The sequence below is a fragment of the Vidua macroura genome, chromosome 32 (genome assembly GCF_024509145.1).
Source record: "Vidua macroura isolate BioBank_ID:100142 chromosome 32, ASM2450914v1, whole genome shotgun sequence".
NCBI lineage: Eukaryota > Metazoa > Chordata > Aves > Passeriformes > Viduidae > Vidua > Vidua macroura.
In genome coordinates this window covers 1,387,627-1,410,655 of record NC_071602.1, presented here as the reverse complement: position 1 = coordinate 1,410,655, position 23,029 = coordinate 1,387,627, and positions in this window count along the sequence as shown.

Here is a 23,029-nt window from a genome sequence, read left to right as displayed (position 1 = left end):
GAAAATGCAGTGTCCTTGGAATGTGCAGCAAATCTCATTTCCTGGCAAGGTCGGGCTAAGTGAGCAGTGCTGGGACACTTTCTCCTTGAGAACTGGAGCGGAAAAGCTTTTCGCGAAGATGTAGGCGACTAGAGAGGCAGAATACGCAGCTCGGCAGCTGGCCGAAAGCAAGTGCCGCTTGCCGGCGTCTTTCGGCAAAAGCGGCGCTTCGGAGCGCACCGCTGCCGCTCCAGTGATCTGTGCGCGAAGTAGCCGCTTCTTGGCCTCCGGGAGCCGGAGATCGCGGTAGCTTGCAAGAGGCTAAGAACGAAGCCGCGAAGAAGCCGGCTTGTGTGCGAAGCTCGCAGACAGCTGCAGAACGGTGGCTGCCGCTCTCCTGCCTCTTGAATTCACTCTTGGCATGCCAATGGGAGGTGTTCCAGGACAAACTTCCTGAGTTTATATTTTAGTTTTCATGCATCCCTCCTTGGAAATTCTTGTTGCTCCCCTGAGGCTCCGAGATGCAGAGAACACGGTGGCAGCTGCTGAAAAGAAGGGCAACTGTGAGTTGGTCAAGAAGCAAGAACACAGGCAGCTGCCTGTGCTTGGCAAGGAGCAGCTGCTGGATTCTTGCAATTGTCTTCAGTGCGCACAGAAGCCCGCTGCTCTGCTGCTGGGTTTTTCGCCTTCAGTCAATTGCACACTGCTGAAGCTGAGGCAGGCAGTTCAGCTTTGCTGCTTTTCAGCATCTCAGCTGCCCTTCTGCTCTGTGACAGCTCTCCAGGTTTCTTGCCTTCGCCAGGCTGCAACGTGCCCGCTAGTACCAAGAACTGGGCAGGAGTGGGCAGAGAGCACGGCCATCTGCCAGCAGGTTGCAGCTTGCCCAGGAAAATGCAGTGTCCTTGGAATGTGCAGCAAATCTCATTTCCTGGCAAGGTCGGGCTAAGTGAGCAGTGCTGGGACACTTTCTCCTTGAGAACTGGAGCGGAAAAGCTTTTCGCTAAGATGTCGGCGACTAGAGAGGCAGAATACGCAGCTCCGCAGCTGGCCGAAAGCAAGTGCCGCTTCCCGGCGTCTTTCGGCAAAAGCGGCGCTTCGGAGCGCACCGCTGCCTCTCCAGTCATCTGTGCGCGAAGTAGCTGCTTCTTGGCCTCCGGCAGCCGGAGATCGCGGTAGCTTGCATAGGCGAAGAACGAAGCCGCGAAGAAGCCGGCTTGTGTGCGAAGCTCGCAGACTGCTGCAGGACGGTGGCTGCCGCTCTCCTGCCTCTTGAATTCACTCTTGGCATGCGAGTGGAAGATGTTCTAGGACAATTTTCCTGGGTTTTGACATAGTTGTCATGCATCCCACCTTGGAAATTCTTGCTGCTCCCCAGAGGCTCCGAGATGCAGAGAACACGGTGGCAGCTGCTGAAAAGAAGGGCAACTGTGAGTTGGTCAAGAAGCAAGAACCTAGGCAGTTGACTGTGCTTGGCGAGGAGCAGCTGCTGGATTCTTGCAATTGCCTTCAGTGCGCACAGAAGCCCGCTGCTCTGCTGCTTGGTTTTTCGCCTTCAGTCAATTACACACTGCTGAAGCTGAGGCAGGCTGTTCAGCTTTGCTGCTTTTCAGCATCTCAGCTGCCCTTCTGCTCTGTGACAGCTCTCCAGGTTTCTTGCCTTCGCCAGGCTGCAATGTGCCCGCTAGTACCAAGAACTGGGCAGGAGTGGGCAGAGAGCACGGCCATCTGCCAGCAGGCTGCAGCTTGCCCAGGAAAATGCAGTGTCCTTGGAATGTGCAGCAAATCTCATTTCCTGGCAAGGTCGGGCTAAGTGAGCAGTGCTGGGACACTTTCTCCTTGAGAACTGGAGCGGAAAAGCTTTTCGCGAAGATGTAGGCGACTAGAGAGGCAGAATACGCAGCTCCGCAGCTGGCCGAAAGCAAGTGCCGCTTCCCGGCGTCTTTCGGCAAAAGCGGCGCTTCGGAGCGCACCGCTGCCGCTCCAGGCATCTGTGCGCGAAGTAGCCGCTTCTTGGCCTCCGGCAGCCGGAGATCGCGGTAGCTTGCATAGGCGAAGAACGAAGCCGCGAAGAAGCCGGCTTGTGTGCGAAGCTCGCAGACAGCTCCAGGACGGTGGCTGCCGCTCTCCTGCCTCTTGAATTCACTCCTGGCATGCCAAAGGAAGGTGTTCCAGGACAACTTTCCTGGGTTTTGACGTAGTCGTCATGCATCCCTCCTTGGAAATTCTTGTTGCTCCCCTGAGGCTCCGAGATGCAGAGAACACGGTGGCAGCTGCTGAAAAGAAGGGCAACTGTGAGTTGGTCAAGAAGCAAGAACACAGGCAGCTGCCTGTGCTTGGCAAGGAGCAGCTGCTGGATTCTTGCAATTGCCTTCAGTGCGCACAGAAGCCCGCTGCTCTGCTGCTTGGTTTTTCGCCTTCAGTCAATTACACATTGCGGAAGCTGAGGCAGGCAGTTCAGCTTTGCTGCTTTTCAGCATCTCAGCTGCCCTTCTGCTCTGTGACAGCTCTCCAGGTTTCTTGCCTTCGCCAGGCTGCAACGTGCCCGCTAGTACCAAGAACTGGGCAGGAGTGGGCAGAGAGCACGGCCATCTGCCAGCAGGTTGCAGCTTGCCCAGGAAAATGCAGTGTCCTTGGAATGTGCAGCAAATCTCATTTCCTGGCAAGGTCGGGCTAAGTGAGCAGTGCTGGTACACTTTCTCCTTGAGAACTGGAGCGGAAAAGCTTTTCGCGAAGATGTAGGCGACTAGAGAGGCAGAATACGCAGCTCCGCAGCTGGCCGAAAGCAAGTGCCGCTTCCCGGCGTCTTTCGGCAAAAGCGGCGATTCGGAGCGCACCGCTGCCGCTCCAGTGATCTGTGCGCGAAGTAGCCGCTTCTTGGCCTCCGGCAGCCGGAGATCGCGGTAGCTTGCAAGAGGCGAAGAACGAAGCCGCGAAGAAGCCGGCTTGTGTGCGAAACTCGCAGACTGCTGCAGGACGGTGGCTGCCGCTCTCCTGCCTCTTGAATTCACTCTTGGCATGCCAATGGAAGGTGTTCCAGGACAATTTTCCTGGGTTTAGACGTAGTCCTGCTACATCCCTCCTTGGAAATGCTTGCTGCTCCCCAGAGGCTCCGAGATGCAGAGAACACGGTGGCAGCTGCTGAAAAGAAGGGCAACTGTGAGTTGGTCAAGAAGCAAGAACCTAGGCAGTTGACTGTGCTTGGCTAGGAGCAGCTGCTGGATTCTTGCAATTGTCTTCAGTGCGCACAGAAGCCCGCTGCTCTGCTGCTTGGTTTTTAGCCTTCAGTCAATTACACACTGCTGAAGCTGAGGCAGGCAGTTCAGCTTTGCTGCTTTTCAGCATCTCAGCTGCCCTTCTGCTCTGTGACAGCTCTCCAGGTTTCTTGCCTTCGCCAGGCTGCAACGTGCCCGCTAGTACCAAGAACTGGGCAGGAGTGGGCAGAGAGCACGGCCATCTGCCAGCAGGTTGCAGCTTGCCCAAGAAAATGCAGTGTCCTTGGAATGTGCAGCAAATCTCATTTCCTGGCAAGGTCGGGCTAAGTGAGCAGTGCTGGTACACTTTCTCCTTGAGAACTGGAGCGGAAAAGCTTTTCGCGAAGATGTAGGCGACTAGAGAGGCAGAATACGCAGCTCCGCAGCTGGCCGAAAGCAAGTGCCGCTTGCCGGCGTCTTTCGGCAAAAGCGGCGCTTCGGAGCGCACCGCTGCCGCTCCAGTGATCTGTGCGCGAAGTAGCCGCTTCTTGGCCTCCGGGAGCCGGAGATCGCGGTAGCTTGCAAGAGGCTAAGAACGAAGCCGCGAAGAAGCCGGCTTGTGTGCGAAGCTCGCAGACAGCTGCAGAACGGTGGCTGCCGCTCTCCTGCCTCTTGAATTCACTCTTGGCATGCCAATGGGAGGTGTTCCAGGACAAACTTCCTGAGTTTATATTTTAGTTTTCATGCATCCCTCCTTGGAAATTCTTGTTGCTCCCCTGAGGCTCCGAGATGCAGAGAACACGGTGGCAGCTGCTGAAAAGAAGGGCAACTGTGAGTTGGTCAAGAAGCAAGAACACAGGCAGCTGCCTGTGCTTGGCAAGGAGCAGCTGCTGGATTCTTGCAATTGTCTTCAGTGCGCACAGAAGCCCGCTGCTCTGCTGCTGGGTTTTTCGCCTTCAGTCAATTGCACACTGCTGAAGCTGAGGCAGGCAGTTCAGCTTTGCTGCTTTTCAGCATCTCAGCTGCCCTTCTGCTCTGTGACAGCTCTCCAGGTTTCTTGCCTTCGCCAGGCTGCAACCTGCCCGCTAGTACCAAGAACTGGGCAGGAGTGGGCAGAGAGCACGGCCATCTGCCAGCAGGTTGCAGCTTGCCCAGGAAAATGCAGTGTCCTTGGAATGTGCAGCAAATCTCATTTCCTGGCAAGGTCGGGCTAAGTGAGCAGTGCTGGGACACTTTCTCCTTGAGAACTGGAGCGGAAAAGCTTTTCGCTAAGATGTCGGCGACTAGAGAGGCAGAATACGCAGCTCCGCAGCTGGCCGAAAGCAAGTGCCGCTTCCCGGCGTCTTTCGGCAAAAGCGGCGCTTCGGAGCGCACCGCTGCCTCTCCAGTCATCTGTGCGCGAAGTAGCTGCTTCTTGGCCTCCGGCAGCCGGAGATCGCGGTAGCTTGCATAGGCGAAGAACGAAGCCGCGAAGAAGCCGGCTTGTGTGCGAAGCTCGCAGACTGCTGCAGGACGGTGGCTGCCGCTCTCCTGCCTCTTGAATTCACTCTTGGCATGCGAGTGGAAGATGTTCTAGGACAATTTTCCTGGGTTTTGACATAGTTGTCATGCATCCCACCTTGGAAATTCTTGCTGCTCCCCAGAGGCTCCGAGATGCAGAGAACACGGTGGCAGCTGCTGAAAAGACGGGCAACTGTGAGTTGGTCAAGAAGCAAGAACCTAGGCAGTTGACTGTGCTTGGCGAGGAGCAGCTGCTGGATTCTTGCAATTGCCTTCAGTGCGCACAGAAGCCCGCTGCTCTGCTGCTTGGTTTTTCGCCTTCAGTCAATTACACACTGCTGAAGCTGAGGCAGGCTGTTCAGCTTTGCTGCTTTTCAGCATCTCAGCTGCCCTTCTGCTCTGTGACAGCTCTCCAGGTTTCTTGCCTTCGCCAGGCTGCAATGTGCCCGCTAGTACCAAGAACTGGGCAGGAGTGGGCAGAGAGCACGGCCATCTGCCAGCAGGCTGCAGCTTGCCCAGGAAAATGCAGTGTCCTTGGAATGTGCAGCAAATCTCATTTCCTGGCAAGGTCGGGCTAAGTGAGCAGTGCTGGGACACTTTCTCCTTGAGAACTGGAGCGGAAAAGCTTTTCGCGAAGATGTAGGCGACTAGAGAGGCAGAATACGCAGCTCCGCAGCTGGCCGAAAGCAAGTGCCGCTTCCCGGCGTCTTTCGGCAAAAGCGGCGCTTCGGAGCGCACCGCTGCCGCTCCAGGCATCTGTGCGCGAAGTAGCCGCTTCTTGGCCTCCGGCAGCCGGAGATCGCGGTAGCTTGCATAGGCGAAGAACGAAGCCGCGAAGAAGCCGGCTTGTGTGCGAAGCTCGCAGACAGCTCCAGGACGGTGGCTGCCGCTCTCCTGCCTCTTGAATTCACTCCTGGCATGCCAAAGGAAGGTGTTCCAGGACAACTTTCCTGGGTTTTGACGTAGTCGTCATGCATCCCTCCTTGGAAATTCTTGTTGCTCCCCTGAGGCTCCGAGATGCAGAGAACACGGTGGCAGCTGCTGAAAAGAAGGGCAACTGTGAGTTGGTCAAGAAGCAAGAACACAGGCAGCTGCCTGTGCTTGGCAAGGAGCAGCTGCTGGATTCTTGCAATTGCCTTCAGTGCGCACAGAAGCCCGCTGCTCTGCTGCTTGGTTTTTCGCCTTCAGTCAATTACACATTGCGGAAGCTGAGGCAGGCAGTTCAGCTTTGCTGCTTTTCAGCATCTCAGCTGCCCTTCTGCTCTGTGACAGCTCTCCAGGTTTCTTGCCTTCGCCAGGCTGCAACGTGCCCGCTAGTACCAAGAACTGGGCAGGAGTGGGCAGAGAGCACGGCCATCTGCCAGCAGGTTGCAGCTTGCCCAGGAAAATGCAGTGTCCTTGGAATGTGCAGCAAATCTCATTTCCTGGCAAGGTCGGGCTAAGTGAGCAGTGCTGGTACACTTTCTCCTTGAGAACTGGAGCGGAAAAGCTTTTCGCGAAGATGTAGGCGACTAGAGAGGCAGAATACGCAGCTCCGCAGCTGGCCGAAAGCAAGTGCCGCTTCCCGGCGTCTTTCGGCAAAAGCGGCGATTCGGAGCGCACCGCTGCCGCTCCAGTGATCTGTGCGCGAAGTAGCCGCTTCTTGGCCTCCGGCAGCCGGAGATCGCGGTAGCTTGCAAGAGGCGAAGAACGAAGCCGCGAAGAAGCCGGCTTGTGTGCGAAACTCGCAGACTGCTGCAGGACGGTGGCTGCCGCTCTCCTGCCTCTTGAATTCACTCTTGGCATGCCAATGGAAGGTGTTCCAGGACAATTTTCCTGGGTTTAGACGTAGTCCTGCTACATCCCTCCTTGGAAATGCTTGCTGCTCCCCAGAGGCTCCGAGATGCAGAGAACACGGTGGCAGCTGCTGAAAAGAAGGGCAACTGTGAGTTGGTCAAGAAGCAAGAACCTAGGCAGTTGACTGTGCTTGGCTAGGAGCAGCTGCTGGATTCTTGCAATTGTCTTCAGTGCGCACAGAAGCCCGCTGCTCTGCTGCTTGGTTTTTAGCCTTCAGTCAATTACACACTGCTGAAGCTGAGGCAGGCAGTTCAGCTTTGCTGCTTTTCAGCATCTCAGCTGCCCTTCTGCTCTGTGACAGCTCTCCAGGTTTCTTGCCTTCGCCAGGCTGCAACGTGCCCGCTAGTACCAAGAACTGGGCAGGAGTGGGCAGAGAGCACGGCCATCTGCCAGCAGGTTGCAGCTTGCCCAAGAAAATGCAGTGTCCTTGGAATGTGCAGCAAATCTCATTTCCTGGCAAGGTCGGGCTAAGTGAGCAGTGCTGGTACACTTTCTCCTTGAGAACTGGAGCGGAAAAGCTTTTCGCGAAGATGTAGGCGACTAGAGAGGCAGAATACGCAGCTCCGCAGCTGGCCGAAAGCAAGTGCCGCTTGCCGGCGTCTTTCGGCAAAAGCGGCGCTTCGGAGCGCACCGCTGCCGCTCCAGTGATCTGTGCGCGAAGTAGCCGCTTCTTGGCCTCCGGGAGCCGGAGATCGCGGTAGCTTGCAAGAGGCTAAGAACGAAGCCGCGAAGAAGCCGGCTTGTGTGCGAAGCTCGCAGACAGCTGCAGAACGGTGGCTGCCGCTCTCCTGCCTCTTGAATTCACTCTTGGCATGCCAATGGGAGGTGTTCCAGGACAAACTTCCTGAGTTTATATTTTAGTTTTCATGCATCCCTCCTTGGAAATTCTTGTTGCTCCCCTGAGGCTCCGAGATGCAGAGAACACGGTGGCAGCTGCTGAAAAGAAGGGCAACTGTGAGTTGGTCAAGAAGCAAGAACACAGGCAGCTGCCTGTGCTTGGCAAGGAGCAGCTGCTGGATTCTTGCAATTGTCTTCAGTGCGCACAGAAGCCCGCTGCTCTGCTGCTGGGTTTTTCGCCTTCAGTCAATTACACACTGCTGAAGCTGAGGCAGGCAGTTCAGCTTTGCTGCTTTTCAGCATCTCAGCTGCCCTTCTGCTCTGTGACAGCTCTCCAGGTTTCTTGCCTTCGCCAGGCTGCAACCTGCCCGCTAGTACCAAGAACTGGGCAGGAGTGGGCAGAGAGCACGGCCATCTGCCAGCAGGTTGCAGCTTGCCCAGGAAAATGCAGTGTCCTTGGAATGTGCAGCAAATCTCATTTCCTGGCAAGGTCGGGCTAAGTGAGCAGTGCTGGGACACTTTCTCCTTGAGAACTGGAGCGGAAAAGCTTTTCGCTAAGATGTAGGCGACTAGAGAGGCAGAATACGGAGCTCCGCAGCTGGCCGAAAGCAAGTGCCGCTTCCCGGCGTCTTTCGGCAAAAGCGGCGCTTCGGGGCGCACCGCTGCCGCTCCAGTGATCTGTGCGCGAAGTAGCCGCTTCTTGGCGTCCGGCAGCCGGAGATCGCGGTAGCTTGCAAGAGGCTAAGAACGAAGCCGCGAAGAAGCCGGCTTGTGTGCGAAGCTCGCAGACAGCTGCAGGACGGTGGATGCCGCTCTCCTGCCTGTTGAATTCACTCTTGGCATGCCAATGGGAGGTGTTCCAGGACAACTTTCCTGGGTTTTGACATAGTCGTCATGCATACCTCCTTGGAAAGTCCTGCTACTCCCCAGAGGCTCCGAGATGCAGAGAACACGGTGGCAGCTGCTGAAAAGAAGGGCAACTGTGAGTTGGTCAAGAAGCAAGAACACAGGCAGCTGCCTGTGCTTGGCAAGGAGCAGCTGCTGGATTCTTGCAATTGCCTTCAGTGCGCACAGAAGCCCGCTGCTCTGCTGCTTGGTTTTTCGCCTTCAGTCAATTACACATTGCGGAAGCTGAGGCAGGCAGTTCAGCTTTGCTGCTTTTCAGCATCTCAGCTGCCCTTCTCCTCTGTGACAGCTCTCCAGGTTTCTTGCCTTCGCCAGGCTGCAATGTGCCCGCTAGTACCAAGAACTGGGCAGGAGTGGGCAGAGAGCACGGCCATCTGCCAGCAGGTTGCAGCTTGCCCAGGAAAATGCAGTGTCCTTGGAATGTGCAGCAAATCTCATTTCCTGGCAAGGTCGGGCTAAGTGAGCAGTGCTGGTACACTTTCTCCTTGAGAACTGGAGCGGAAAAGCTTTGCGCGAAGATGTAGGCGACTCGAGAGGCAGAATACGGAGCTCCGCAGCTGGCCGAAAGCAAGTGCCGCTTCCCGGCGTCTTTCGGCAAAAGCGGCGCTTCGGAGCGCACCGCTGCCGCTCCAGTGATCTGTGCGCGAAGTAGCCGCTTCTTGGCGTCCGGCAGCCGGAGATCGCGGTAGCTTGCATAGGCGAAGAACGAAGCCGCGAAGAAGCCGGCTTGTGTGCGAAGCTCGCAGACTGCTGCAGGACGGTGGCTGCCGCTCTCCTGCCTGTTGAATTCACTCTTGGCATGCCAATGGAAGGTGTTCCAGGACAATTTTCCTGGGTTTAGACGTAGTCCTGCTACATCCCTCCTTGGAAATGCTTGCTGCTCCCCAGAGGCTCCGAGATGCAGAGAACACGGTGGCAGCTGCTGAAAAGAAGGGCAACTGTGAGTTGGTCAAGAAGCAAGAACCTAGGCAGTTGACTGTGCTTGGCTAGGAGCAGCTGCTGGATTCTTGCAATTGTCTTCAGTGCGCACAGAAGCCCGCTGCTCTGCTGCTTGGTTTTTCGCCTTCAGTCGATTACACACTGCTGAAGCTGAGGCAGGCTGTTCAGCTTTGCTGCTTTTCAGCATCTCATCTGCCCTTCTGCTGTGTGACAGCTCTCCAGGTTTCTTGCCTTCGCCAGGCTGCAATGTGCCCGCTAGTACCAAGAACTGGGCAGGAGTGGGCAGAGAGCACGGCCATCTGCCAGCAGGTTGCAGCTTGCCCAGGAAAATGCAGTGTCCTTGGAATGTGCAGCAAATCTCATTTCCTGGCAAGGTCGGGCTAAGTGAGCAGTGCTGGTACACTTTCTCCTTGAGAACTGGAGCGGAAAAGCTTTTCGCGAAGATGTAGGCGACTAGAGAGGCAGAATACGGAGCTCCGCAGCTGGCCGAAAGCAAGTGCCTCTTGCCGGCGTCTTTCGGCAAAAGCGGCGCTTCGGAGCGCACCGCTGCCGCTCCAGTGATCTGTGCGCGAAGTAGCCGCTTCTTGGCCTCCGGCAGCCGGAGATCGCGGTAGCTTGCATAGGTGAAGAACGAAGCCGCGAAGAAGCCGGCTTGCGTGCGAAGCTCGCAGACAGCTGCAGGACGGTGGCTGCCGCTCTCCTGCCTCTTGAATTCACTCCTGGCATGCCAAAGGAAGGTGTTCCAGGACAACTTTCCTGGGTTTTGACGTAGTCGTCATGCATCCCACCTTGGAAATTCTTGTTGCTCCCCTGAGGCTCCGAGATGCAGAGAACACGGTGGCAGCTGCTGAAAAGAAGGGCAACTGTGAGTTGGTCAAGAAGCAAGAACACAGGCAGCTGACTGTGCTTGGCAAGGGGCAGCTGCTGGATTCTTGCAATTGCCTTCAGTGCGCACAGAAGCCCGCTGCTCTGCTGCTTCGTGTTTCGCCTTCAGTCAATTGCACATTGCTGAAGCTGAGGCAGGCAGTTCAGCTTTGCTGCTTTTCAGCATCTCAGCTGCTTTCTGCTCTGTGACAGCTCTCGAGGTGAAATAGATTTTTAGAGTTGGGTTAACAAAATGAATTAAGCATTTCTAATGTAGCTTGTAGAGTTATGTGTTGAATTTTCAACCTCTTGCTTAAGAAACCTCTGCCTAATACAAAGGGCAAAGGAAAATGCAAATTTCTGAAGCTTCTTGCATAAAGAACAATACCAGAAGAAGCAAAGAACCCAGATAAAGAAGCTCCTCTGTCTCCAAGCCTATCAAGACTGACAGACGTACTCAGAGAAGCACCAAAGGACCAAAAGCGCACGCGCAGAGAGGAAAAGTTCAAAAGTTCAATCATGAGGAAGACCACAATCGTCAGCCTCAGGACAACCAAGAGACCCCCGTACGACCACCACAGCAAACCACGCATGCCCAGAAGGCCGTGGACTTACTTAGCATGAGAAGCGAGGACAGGCGGGGCCAGGGGTTGAATATGCATGAAAAAGTTGTGCAGTGTATTGCATATGGAACGTCTTTAAGAATAAAAGTGTGGGTCAGACTGAGGCTCGGGGCACAAGTTTTGGAGAGCTATCTCACTTGTGCCGGGCGCTGACATACATACCCACTTCATAACTACCCCAGGTTATGGAGTCTATTTATTTCTTCCGCGTATCGTTTCAGAGGTTTCTTCCCTTCGCCAGGCTGCAACGTGCCCGCTAGTACCAAGAACTGGGCAGGAGTGGGCAGAGAGCACGGCCATCTGCCAGCAGGCTGCAGCTTGCCCAGGAAAATGCAGTGTCCTTGGAATGTGCAGCAAATCTCATTTCCTGGCAAGGTCGGGCTAAGTGAGCAGTGCTGGGACACTTTCTCCTTGAGAACTGGAGCGGAAAAGCTTTTCGCGAAGATGTAGGCGACTAGAGAGGCAGAATACGCAGCTCCGCAGCTGGCCGAAAGCAAGTGCCGCTTGCCGGCGTCTTTCGGCAAAAGCGGCGCTTCGGAGCGCACCGCTGCCGCTCCAGTGATCTGTGCGCGAAGTAGCCGCTTCTTGGCCTCCGGGAGCCGGAGATCGCGGTAGCTTGCAAGAGGCTAAGAACGAAGCCGCGAAGAAGCCGGCTTGTGTGCGAAGCTCGCAGACAGCTGCAGAACGGTGGCTGCCGCTCTCCTGCCTCTTGAATTCACTCTTGGCATGCCAATGGGAGGTGTTCCAGGACAAACTTCCTGAGTTTATATTTTAGTTTTCATGCATCCCTCCTTGGAAATTCTTGTTGCTCCCCTGAGGCTCCGAGATGCAGAGAACACGGTGGCAGCTGCTGAAAAGAAGGGCAACTGTGAGTTGGTCAAGAAGCAAGAACACAGGCAGCTGCCTGTGCTTGGCAAGGAGCAGCTGCTGGATTCTTGCAATTGCCTTCAGTGCGCACAGAAGCCCGCTGCTCTGCTGCTTGGTTTTTCGCCTTCAGTCAATTACACATTGCGGAAGCTGAGGCAGGCAGTTCAGCTTTGCTGCTTTTCAGCATCTCAGCTGCCCTTCTGCTCTGTGACAGCTCTCCAGGTTTCTTGCCTTCGCCAGGCTGCAACGTGCCCGCTAGTACCAAGAACTGGGCAGGAGTGGGCAGAGAGCACGGCCATCTGCCAGCAGGTTGCAGCTTGCCCAGGAAAATGCAGTGTCCTTGGAATGTGCAGCAAATCTCATTTCCTGGCAAGGTCGGGCTAAGTGAGCAGTGCTGGTACACTTTCTCCTTGAGAACTGGAGCGGAAAAGCTTTTCGCGAAGATGTAGGCGACTAGAGAGGCAGAATACGCAGCTCCGCAGCTGGCCGAAAGCAAGTGCCGCTTCCCGGCGTCTTTCGGCAAAAGCGGCGATTCGGAGCGCACCGCTGCCGCTCCAGTGATCTGTGCGCGAAGTAGCCGCTTCTTGGCCTCCGGCAGCCGGAGATCGCGGTAGCTTGCAAGAGGCTAAGAACGAAGCCGCGAAGAAGCCGGCTTGTGTGCGAAACTCGCAGACTGCTGCAGGACGGTGGCTGCCGCTCTCCTGCCTCTTGAATTCACTCTTGGCATGCCAATGGAAGGTGTTCCAGGACAATTTTCCTGGGTTTAGACGTAGTCCTGCTACATCCCTCCTTGGAAATGCTTGCTGCTCCCCAGAGGCTCCGAGATGCAGAGAACACGGTGGCAGCTGCTGAAAAGAAGGGCAACTGTGAGTTGGTCAAGAAGCAAGAACCTAGGCAGTTGACTGTGCTTGGCTAGGAGCAGCTGCTGGATTCTTGCAATTGTCTTCAGTGCGCACAGAAGCCCGCTGCTCTGCTGCTTGGTTTTTAGCCTTCAGTCAATTACACACTGCTGAAGCTGAGGCAGGCAGTTCAGCTTTGCTGCTTTTCAGCATCTCATCTGCCCTTCTGCGCTGTGACAGCTCTCCAGGTTTCTTGCCTTCGCCAGGCTGCAACGTGCCCGCTAGTACCAAGAACTGGGCAGGAGTGGGCAGAGAGCACGGCCATCTGCCAGCAGGTTGCAGCTTGCCCAAGAAAATGCAGTGTCCTTGGAATGTGCAGCAAATCTCATTTCCTGGCAAGGTCGGGCTAAGTGAGCAGTGCTGGGACACTTTCTCCTTGAGAACTGGAGCGGAAAAGCTTTTCGCTAAGATGTAGGCGACTAGAGAGGCAGAATACGGAGCTCCGCAGCTGGCCGAAAGCAAGTGCCGCTTCCCGGCGTCTTTCGGCAAAAGCGGCGATTCGGAGCGCACCGCTGCCGCTCCAGTGATCTGTGCGCGAAGTAGCCGCTTCTTGGCGTCCGGCAGCCGGAGATCGCGGTAGCTTGCAAGAGGCTAAGAACGAAGCCGCGAAGAAGCCGGCTTGTGTGCGAAGCTCGCAGACAGCTGCAGAACGGTGGCTGCCGCTCTCCTGCCTCTTGAATTCACTCTTGGCATGCCAATGGGAGGTGTTCCAGGACAAACTTCCTGAGTTTATATTTTAGTTTTCATGCATCCCTCCTTGGAAATTCTTGTTGCTCCCCTGAGGCTCCGAGATGCAGAGAACACGGTGGCAGCTGCTGAAAAGAAGGGCAACTGTGAGTTGGTCAAGAAGCAAGAACACAGGCAGCTGACTGTGCTTGGCAAGGAGCAGCTGCTGGATTCTTGCAATTGCCTTCAGTGCGCACAGAAGCCCGCTGCTCTGCTGCTTGGTTTTTCGCCTTCAGTCAATTACACATTGCGGAAGCTGAGGCAGGCAGTTCAGCTTTGCTGCTTTTCAGCATCTCAGCTGCCCTTCTGCTCTGTGACAGCTCTCCAGGTTTCTTGCCTTCGCCAGGCTGCAAGGTGCCCGCTACTACCAAGAACTGGGCAGGAGTGGGCAGAGAGCACGGCCATCTGCCAGCAGGTTGCAGCTTGCCCAGGAAAATGCAGTGTCCTTGGAATGTGCAGCAAATCTCATTTCCTGGCAAGGTCGGGCTAAGTGAGCAGTGCTGGGACACTTTCTCCTTGAGAACTGGAGCGGAAAAGCTTTTCGCTAAGATGTAGGCGACTAGAGAGGCAGAATACGGAGCTCCGCAGCTGGCCGAAAGCAAGTGCCGCTTCCCGGCGTCTTTCGGCAAAAGCGGCGCTTCGGGGCGCACCGCTGCCGCTCCAGTGATCTGTGCGCGAAGTAGCCGCTTCTTGGCGTCCGGCAGCCGGAGATCGCGGTAGCTTGCAAGAGGCTAAGAACGAAGCCGCGAAGAAGCCGGCTTGTGTGCGAAGCTCGCAGACAGCTGCAGGACGGTGGATGCCGCTCTCCTGCCTGTTGAATTCACTCTTGGCATGCCAATGGGAGGTGTTCCAGGACAACTTTCCTGGGTTTTGACATAGTCGTCATGCATACCTCCTTGGAAAGTCCTGCTACTCCCCAGAGGCTCCGAGATGCAGAGAACACGGTGGCAGCTGCTGAAAAGAAGGGCAACTGTGAGTTGGTCAAGAAGCAAGAACACAGGCAGCTGCCTGTGCTTGGCAAGGAGCAGCTGCTGGATTCTTGCAATTGCCTTCAGTGCGCACAGAAGCCCGCTGCTCTGCTGCTTGGTTTTTCGCCTTCAGTCAATTACACATTGCGGAAGCTGAGGCAGGCAGTTCAGCTTTGCTGCTTTTCAGCATCTCAGCTGCCCTTCTGCTCTGTGACAGCTCTCCAGGTTTCTTGCCTTCGCCAGGCTGCAATGTGCCCGCTAGTACCAAGAACTGGGCAGGAGTGGGCAGAGAGCACGGCCATCTGCCAGCAGGTTGCAGCTTGCCCAGGAAAATGCAGTGTCCTTGGAATGTGCAGCAAATCTCATTTCCTGGCAAGGTCGGGCTAAGTGAGCAGTGCTGGTACACTTTCTCCTTGAGAACTGGAGCGGAAAAGCTTTGCGCGAAGATGTAGGCGACTCGAGAGGCAGAATACGGAGCTCCGCAGCTGGCCGAAAGCAAGTGCCGCTTCCCGGCGTCTTTCGGCAAAAGCGGCGCTTCGGAGCGCACCGCTGCCGCTCCAGTGATCTGTGCGCGAAGTAGCCGCTTCTTGGCGTCCGGCAGCCGGAGATCGCGGTAGCTTGCATAGGCGAAGAACGAAGCCGCGAAGAAGCCGGCTTGTGTGCGAAGCTCGCAGACTGCTGCAGGACGGTGGCTGCCGCTCTCCTGCCTCTTGAATTCACTCTTGGCATGCCAATGGAAGGTGTTCCAGGACAATTTTCCTGGGTTTAGACGTAGTCCTGCTACATCCCTCCTTGGAAATGCTTGCTGCTCCCCAGAGGCTCCGAGATGCAGAGAACACGGTGGCAGCTGCTGAAAAGAAGGGCAACTGTGAGTTGGTCAAGAAGCAAGAACCTAGGCAGTTGACTGTGCTTGGCTAGGAGCAGCTGCTGGATTCTTGCAATTGTCTTCAGTGCGCACAGAAGCCCGCTGCTCTGCTGCTTGGTTTTTCGCCTTCAGTCGATTACACACTGCTGAAGCTGAGGCAGGCTGTTCAGCTTTGCTGCTTTTCAGCATCTCATCTGCCCTTCTGCTGTGTGACAGCTCTCCAGGTTTCTTGCCTTCGCCAGGCTGCAATGTGCCCGCTAGTACCAAGAACTGGGCAGGAGTGGGCAGAGAGCACGGCCATCTGCCAGCAGGTTGCAGCTTGCCCAGGAAAATGCAGTGTCCTTGGAATGTGCAGCAAATCTCATTTCCTGGCAAGGTCGGGCTAAGTGAGCAGTGCTGGTACACTTTCTCCTTGAGAACTGGAGCGGAAAAGCTTTTCGCGAAGATGTAGGCGACTAGAGAGGCAGAATACGGAGCTCCGCAGCTGGCCGAAAGCAAGTGCCTCTTGCCGGCGTCTTTCGGCAAAAGCGGCGCTTCGGAGCGCACCGCTGCCGCTCCAGTGATCTGTGCGCGAAGTAGCCGCTTCTTGGCGTCCGGCAGCCGGAGATCGCGGTAGCTTGCATAGGCGAAGAACGAAGCCGCGAAGAAGCCGGCTTGTGTGCGAAGCTCGCAGACTGCTGCAGGACGGTGGCTGCCGCTCTCCTGCCTCTTGAATTCACTCTTGGCATGCCAATGGAAGGTGTTCCAGGACAATTTTCCTGGGTTTAGACGTAGTCCTGCTACATCCCTCCTTGGAAATGCTTGCTGCTCCCCAGAGGCTCCGAGATGCAGAGAACACGGTGGCAGCTGCTGAAAAGAAGGGCAACTGTGAGTTGGTCAAGAAGCAAGAACCTAGGCAGTTGACTGTGCTTGGCTAGGAGCAGCTGCTGGATTCTTGCAATTGTCTTCAGTGCGCACAGAAGCCCGCTGCTCTGCTGCTTGGTTTTTCGCCTTCAGTCGATTACACACTGCTGAAGCTGAGGCAGGCTGTTCAGCTTTGCTGCTTTTCAGCATCTCAGCTGCCCTTCTGCTCTGTGACAGCTCTCCAGGTTTCTTGCCTTCGCCAGGCTGCAATGTGCCCGCTAGTACCAAGAACTGGGCAGGAGTGGGCAGAGAGCACGGCCATCTGCCAGCAGGTTGCAGCTTGCCCAGGAAAATGCAGTGTCCTTGGAATGTGCAGCAAATCTCATTTCCTGGCAAGGTCGGGCTAAGTGAGCAGTGCTGGGACACTTTCTCCTTGAGAACTGGAGCGGAAAAGCTTTTCGCGAAGATGTAGGCGACTAGAGAGGCAGAATACGGAGCTCCGCAGCTGGCCGAAAGCAAGTGCCTCTTGCCGGCGTCTTTCGGCAAAAGCGGCGCTTCGGAGCGCACCGCTGCCGCTCCAGTGATCTGTGCGCGAAGTAGCCGCTTCTTGGCCTCCGGCAGCCGGAGATCGCGGTAGCTTGCATAGGTGAAGAACGAAGCCGCGAAGAAGCCGGCTTGTGTGCGAAGCTCGCAGACAGCTGCAGGACGGTGGCTGCCGCTCTCCTGCCTCTTGAATTCACTCCTGGCATGCCAAAGGAAGGTGTTCCAGGACAACTTTCCTGGGTTTTGACGTAGTCGTCATGCATCCCACCTTGGAAATTCTTGTTGCTCCCCTGAGGCTCCGAGATGCAGAGAACACAGTGGCAGCTGCTGAAAAGAAGGGCAACTGTGAGTTGGTCAAGAAGCAAGAACACAGGCAGCTGACTGTGCTTGGCAAGGGGCAGCTGCTGGATTCTTGCAATTGCCTTCAGTGCGCACAGAAGCCCGCTGCTCTGCTGCTTCGTGTTTCGCCTTCAGTCAATTGCACATTGCTGAAGCTGAGGCAGGCAGTTCAGCTTTGCTGCTTTTCAGCATCTCAGCTGCTTTCTGCTCTGTGACAGCTCTCGAGGTGAAATAGATTTTTAGAGTTGGGTTAACAAAATGAATTAAGCATTTCTAATGTAGCTTGTAGAGTTATGTGTTGAATTTTCAACCTCTTGCTTAAGAAACCTCTGCCTAATACAAAGGGCAAAGGAAAATGCAAATTTCTGAAGCTTCTTGCATAAAGAACAATACCAGAAGAAGCAAAGAACCCAGATAAAGAAGCTCCTCTGTCTCCAAGCCTATCAAGACTGACAGACGTACTCAGAGAAGCACCAAAGGACCAAAAGCGCACGCGCAGAGAGGAAAAGTTCAAAAGTTCAATCATGAGGAAGACCACAATCGTCAGCCTCAGGACCACCAAGAGACCCCCGTACGACCACCACAGCAAACCACGCATGCCCAGAAGGCCGTGGACTTACTTAGCATGAGAAGCGAGGACAGGCGGGGCCAGGGGTTGAATATGCATGAAAAAGTTGTGCAGTGTATTGCATATGGAACGTCTTTAAGAATAAAAGTGTGGGTCAGACTGAGGCTCGGGGCACAAGTTTTGGAGAGCTATCTCACTTGTGCCGGGCGCTGACACACATACCCACTTCATAACTACCCCAGGTTATGGAGTCTATTTATTTCTTCCGCGTATCGTTTCAGAGGTTTCTTCCCTTCGCCAGGCTGCAACGTGCCCGCTAGTACCAAGAACTGGGCAGGAGTGGGCAGAGAGCACGGCCATCTGCCAGCAGGCTGCAGCTTGCCCAGGAAAATGCAGTGTCCTTGGAATGTGCAGCAAATCTCATTTCCTGGCAAGGTCGGGCTAAGTGAGCAGTGCTGGGACACTTTCTCCTTGAGAACTGGAGCGGAAAAGCTTTTCGCGAAGATGTAGGCGACTAGAGAGGCAGAATACGCAGCTCCGCAGCTGGCCGAAAGCAAGTGCCGCTTGCCGGCGTCTTTCGGCAAAAGCGGCGCTTCGGAGCGCACCGCTGCCGCTCCAGTGATCTGTGCGCGAAGTAGCCGCTTCTTGGCCTCCGGGAGCCGGAGATCGCGGTAGCTTGCAAGAGGCTAAGAACGAAGCCGCGAAGAAGCCGGCTTGTGTGCGAAGCTCGCAGACAGCTGCAGAACGGTGGCTGCCGCTCTCCTGCCTCTTGAATTCACTCTTGGCATGCCAATGGGAGGTGTTCCAGGACAAACTTCCTGAGTTTATATTTTAGTTTTCATGCATCCCTCCTTGGAAATTCTTGTTGCTCCCCTGAGGCTCCGAGATGCAGAGAACACGGTGGCAGCTGCTGAAAAGAAGGGCAACTGTGAGTTGGTCAAGAAGCAAGAACACAGGCAGCTGCCTGTGCTTGGCAAGGAGCAGCTGCTGGATTCTTGCAATTGTCTTCAGTGCGCACAGAAGCCCGCTGCTCTGCTGCTGGGTTTTTCGCCTTCAGTCAATTGCACACTGCTGAAGCTGAGGCAGGCAGTTCAGCTTTGCTGCTTTTCAGCATCTCAGCTGCCCTTCTGCTCTGTGACAGCTCTCCAGGTTTCTTGCCTTCGCCAGGCTGCAACGTGCCCGCTAGTACCAAGAACTGGGCAGGAGTGGGCAGAGAGCACGGCCATCTGCCAGCAGGTTGCAGCTTGCCCAGGAAAATGCAGTGTCCTTGGAATGTGCAGCAAATCTCATTTCCTGGCAAGGTCGGGCTAAGTGAGCAGTGCTGGTACACTTTCTCCTTGAGAACTGGAGCGGAAAAGCTTTTCGCTAAGATGTCGGCGACTAGAGAGGCAGAATACGCAGCTCCGCAGCTGGCCGAAAGCAAGTGCCGCTTGCCGGCGTCTTTCGGCAAAAGCGGCGCTTCGGAGCGCACCGCTGCCTCTCCAGTCATCTGTGCGCGAAGTAGCTGCTTCTTGGCCTCCGGCAGCCGGAGATCGCGGTAGCTTGCATAGGCGAAGAACGAAGCCGCGAAGAAGCCGGCTTGTGTGCGAAGCTCGCAGACTGCTGCAGGACGGTGGCTGCCGCTCTCCTGCCTCTTGAATTCACTCTTGGCATGCGAGTGGAAGATGTTCTAGGACAATTTTCCTGGGTTTTGACATAGTTGTCATGCATCCCACCTTGGAAATTCTTGCTGCTCCCCAGAGGCTCCGAGATGCAGAGAACACGGTGGCAGCTGCTGAAAAGAAGGGCAACTGTGAGTTGGTCAAGAAGCAAGAACCTAGGCAGTTGACTGTGCTTGGCGAGGAGCAGCTGCTGGATTCTTGCAATTGCCTTCAGTGCGCACAGAAGCCCGCTGCTCTGCTGCTTGGTTTTTCGCCTTCAGTCGATTACACACTGCTGAAGCTGAGGCAGGCTGTTCAGCTTTGCTGCTTTTCAGCATCTCAGCTGCCCTTCTGCTCTGTGACAGCTCTCCAGGTTTCTTGCCTTCGCCAGGCTGCAATGTGCCCGCTAGTACCAAGAACTGGGCAGGAGTGGGCAGAGAGCACGGCCATCTGCCAGCAGGCTGCAGCTTGCCCAGGAAAATGCAGTGTCCTTGGAATGTGCAGCAAATCTCATTTCCTGGCAAGGTCGGGCTAAGTGAGCAGTGCTGGGACACTTTCTCCTTGAGAACTGGAGCGGAAAAGCTTTGCGCGAAGATGTAGGCGACTAGAGAGGCAGAATACGGAGCTCCGCAGCTGGCCGAAAGCAAGTGCCGCTTCCCGGCGTCTTTCGGCAAAAGCGGCGCTTCGGAGCGCACCGCTGCCGCTCCAGTCATCTGTGCGCGAAGTAGCCGCTTCTTGGCCTCCGGCAGCCGGAGATCGCGGTAGCTTGCATAGGCGAAGAACGAAGCCGCGAAGAAGCCGGCTTGTGTGCGAAGCTCGCAGACAGCTCCAGGACGGTGGCTGCCGCTCTCCTGCCTCTTGAATTCACTCCTGGCATGCCAAAGGAAGGTGTTCCAGGACAACTTTCCTGGGTTTTGACGTAGTCGTCATGCATCCCTCCTTGGAAATTCTTGTTGCTCCCCTGAGGCTCCGAGATGCAGAGAACACGGTGGCAGCTGCTGAAAAGAAGGGCAACTGTGAGTTGGTCAAGAAGCAAGAACACAGGCAGCTGCCTGTGCTTGGCAAGGAGCAGCTGCTGGATTCTTGCAATTGCCTTCAGTGCGCACAGAAGCCCGCTGCTCTGCTGCGTGGTTTTTCGCCTTCAGTCAATTACACATTGCGGAAGCTGAGGCAGGCAGTTCAGCTTTGCTGCTTTTCAGCATCTCAGCTGCCCTTCTGCTCTGTGACAGCTCTCCAGGTTTCTTGCCTTCGCCAGGCTGCAACGTGCCCGCTAGTACCAAGAACTGGGCAGGAGTGGGCAGAGAGCACGGCCATCTGCCAGCAGGTTGCAGCTTGCCCAAGAAAATGCAGTGTCCTTGGAATGTGCAGCAAATCTCATTTCCTGGCAAGGTCGGGCTAAGTGAGCAGTGCTGGTACACTTTCTCCTTGAGAACTGGAGCGGAAAAGCTTTTCGCTAAGATGTAGGCGACTAGAGAGGCAGAATACGCAGCTCCGCAGCTGGCCGAAAGCAAGTGCCGCTTCCCGGCGTCTTTCGGCAAAAGCGGCGATTCGGAGCGCACCGCTGCCGCTCCAGTGATCTGTGCGCGAAGTAGCCGCTTCTTGGCGTCCGGCAGCTGGATATCGCGGTAGCTTGCATAGGCGAAGAACGAAGCCGCGAAGAAGCTGGCTTGTGTGCGAAGCTCGCAGACAGCTGCAGGACGGTGGCTGCTGCTCTCCTGCCTCTTGAATTCACTCTTGGCATGCCAATGGGAGGTGTTCCAGGACAACTTTCCTGGGTTTTGACATAGTCGTCATGCATCCCTCCTTGGAAAGTCTTGCTGCTCCCCAGAGGCTCCGAGATGCAGAGAACACGGTGGCAGCTGCTGAAAAGAAGGGCAACTGTGAGTTGGTCAAGAAGCAAGAACACAGGCAGCTGCCTGTGCTTGGCAAGGAGCAGCTGCTGGATTCTTGCAATTGCCTTCAGTGCGCACAGAAGCCCGCTGCTCTGCTGCTTGGTTTTTCGCCTTCAGTCAATTACACACTGCTGAAGCTGAGGCAGGCAGTTCAGCTTTGCTGCTTTTCAGCATCTCAGCTGCCCTTCTGCTGTGTGACAGCTCTCCAGGTTTCTTGCCTTCGCCAGGCTGCAACGTGCCCGCTAGTACCAAGAACTGGGCAGGAGTGGGCAGAGAGCACGGCCATCTGCCAGCAGGTTGCAGCTTGCCCAGGAAAATGCAGTGTCCTTGGAATGTGCAGCAAATCTCATTTCCTGGCAAGGTCGGGCTAAGTGAGCAGTGCTGGGACACTTTCTCCTTGAGAACTGGAGCGGAAAAGCTTTTCGCTAAGATGTAGGCGACTAGAGAGGCAGAATACGGAGCTCCGCAGCTGGCCGAAAGCAAGTGCCGCTTCCCGGCGTCTTTCGGCAAAAGCGGCGCTTCGGGGCGCACCGCTGCCGCTCCAGTGATCTGTGCGCGAAGTAGCCGCTTCTTGGCCTCCGGCAGCCGGAGATCGCGGTAGCTTGCAAGAGGCTAAGAACGAAGCCGCGAAGAAGCCGGCTTGTGTGCGAAGCTCGCAGACAGCTGCAGGACGGTGGCTGCCGCTCTCCTGCCTCTTGAATTCACTCTTGGCATGCCAATGGGAGGTGTTCCAGGACAACTTTCCTGGGTTTTGACATAGTCGTCATGCATACCTCCTTGGAAAGTCCTGCTACTCCCCAGAGGCTCCGAGATGCAGAGAACACGGTGGCAGCTGCTGAAAAGAAGGGCAACTGTGAGTTGGTCAAGAAGCAAGAACACAGGCAGCTGCCTGTGCTTGGCAAGAACAGGCTGCTGGAGTCTTGCAATTGCATTCAGTGCGCACAGAAGCCCGCTGCTCTGCTGCTTGGTTTTTCGCCTTCAGTCAATTACACACTGCTGAAGTTGAGGCAGGCAGTTCAGCTTTGCTGCTTTTCAGCATCTCAGCTGCCCTTCTGCGCTGTGACAGCTCTCCAGGTTTCTTGCCTTCGCCAGGCTGCAACGTGCCCGCTAGTACCAAGAACTGGGCAGGAGTGGGCAGAGAGCACGGCCATCTGCCAGCAGGTTGCAGCTTGCCCAGGAAAATGCAGTGTCCTTGGCATGTGCAGCAAATCTCATTTCCTGGCAAGGTCGGGCTAAGTGAGCAGTGCTGGTACACTTTCTCCTTGAGAACTGGAGCGGAAAAGCTTTTCGCGAAGATGTAGGCGACTAGAGAGGCAGAATACGCAGCTCCGCAGCTGGCCGAAAGCAAGTGCCGCTTGCCGGCGTCTTTCGGCAAAAGCGGCGCTTCGGAGCGCGCCGCTGCCGCTCCAGTGATCTGTGCGCGAAGTAGCCGCTTCTTGGCCTCCGGGAGCCGGAGATCGCGGTAGCTTGCAAGAGGCTAAGAACGAAGCCGCGAAGAAGCCGGCTTGTGTGCGAAGCTCGCAGACAGCTGCAGAACGGTGGCTGCCGCTCTCCTGCCTCTTGAATTCACTCTTGGCATGCCAATGGGAGGTGTTCCAGGACAAACTTCCTGAGTTTATATTTCAGTTTTCATGCATCCGTCCTTGGAAATTCTTGTTGCTCCCCTGAGGCTCCGAGATGCAGAGAACACGGTGGCAGCTGCTGAAAAGAAGGGCAACTGTGAGTTGGTCAAGAAGCAAGAACACAGGCAGCTGCCTGTGCTTGGCAAGGAGCAGCTGCTGGATTCTTGCAATTGCCTTCAGTGCGCACAGAAGCCCGCTGCTCTGCTGCTTGGTTTTTCGCCTTCAGTCAATTACACATTGCTGAAGCTGAGGCAGGCAGTTCAGCTTTGCTGCTTTTCAGCATCTCAGCTGCCCTTCTGCTCTGTGACAGCTCTCCAGGTTTCTTGCCTTCGCCAGGCTGCAATGTGCCCGCTAGTACCAAGAACTGGGCAGGAGTGGGCAGAGAGCACGGCCATCTGCCAGCAGGTTGCAGCTTGCCCAGGAAAATGCAGTGTCCTTGGAATGTGCAGCAAATCTCATTTCCTGGCAAGGTCGGGCTAAGTGAGCAGTGCTGGTACACTTTCTCCTTGAGAACTGGAGCGGAAAAGCTTTGCGCGAAGATGTAGGCGACTCGAGAGGCAGAATACGGAGCTCCGCAGCTGG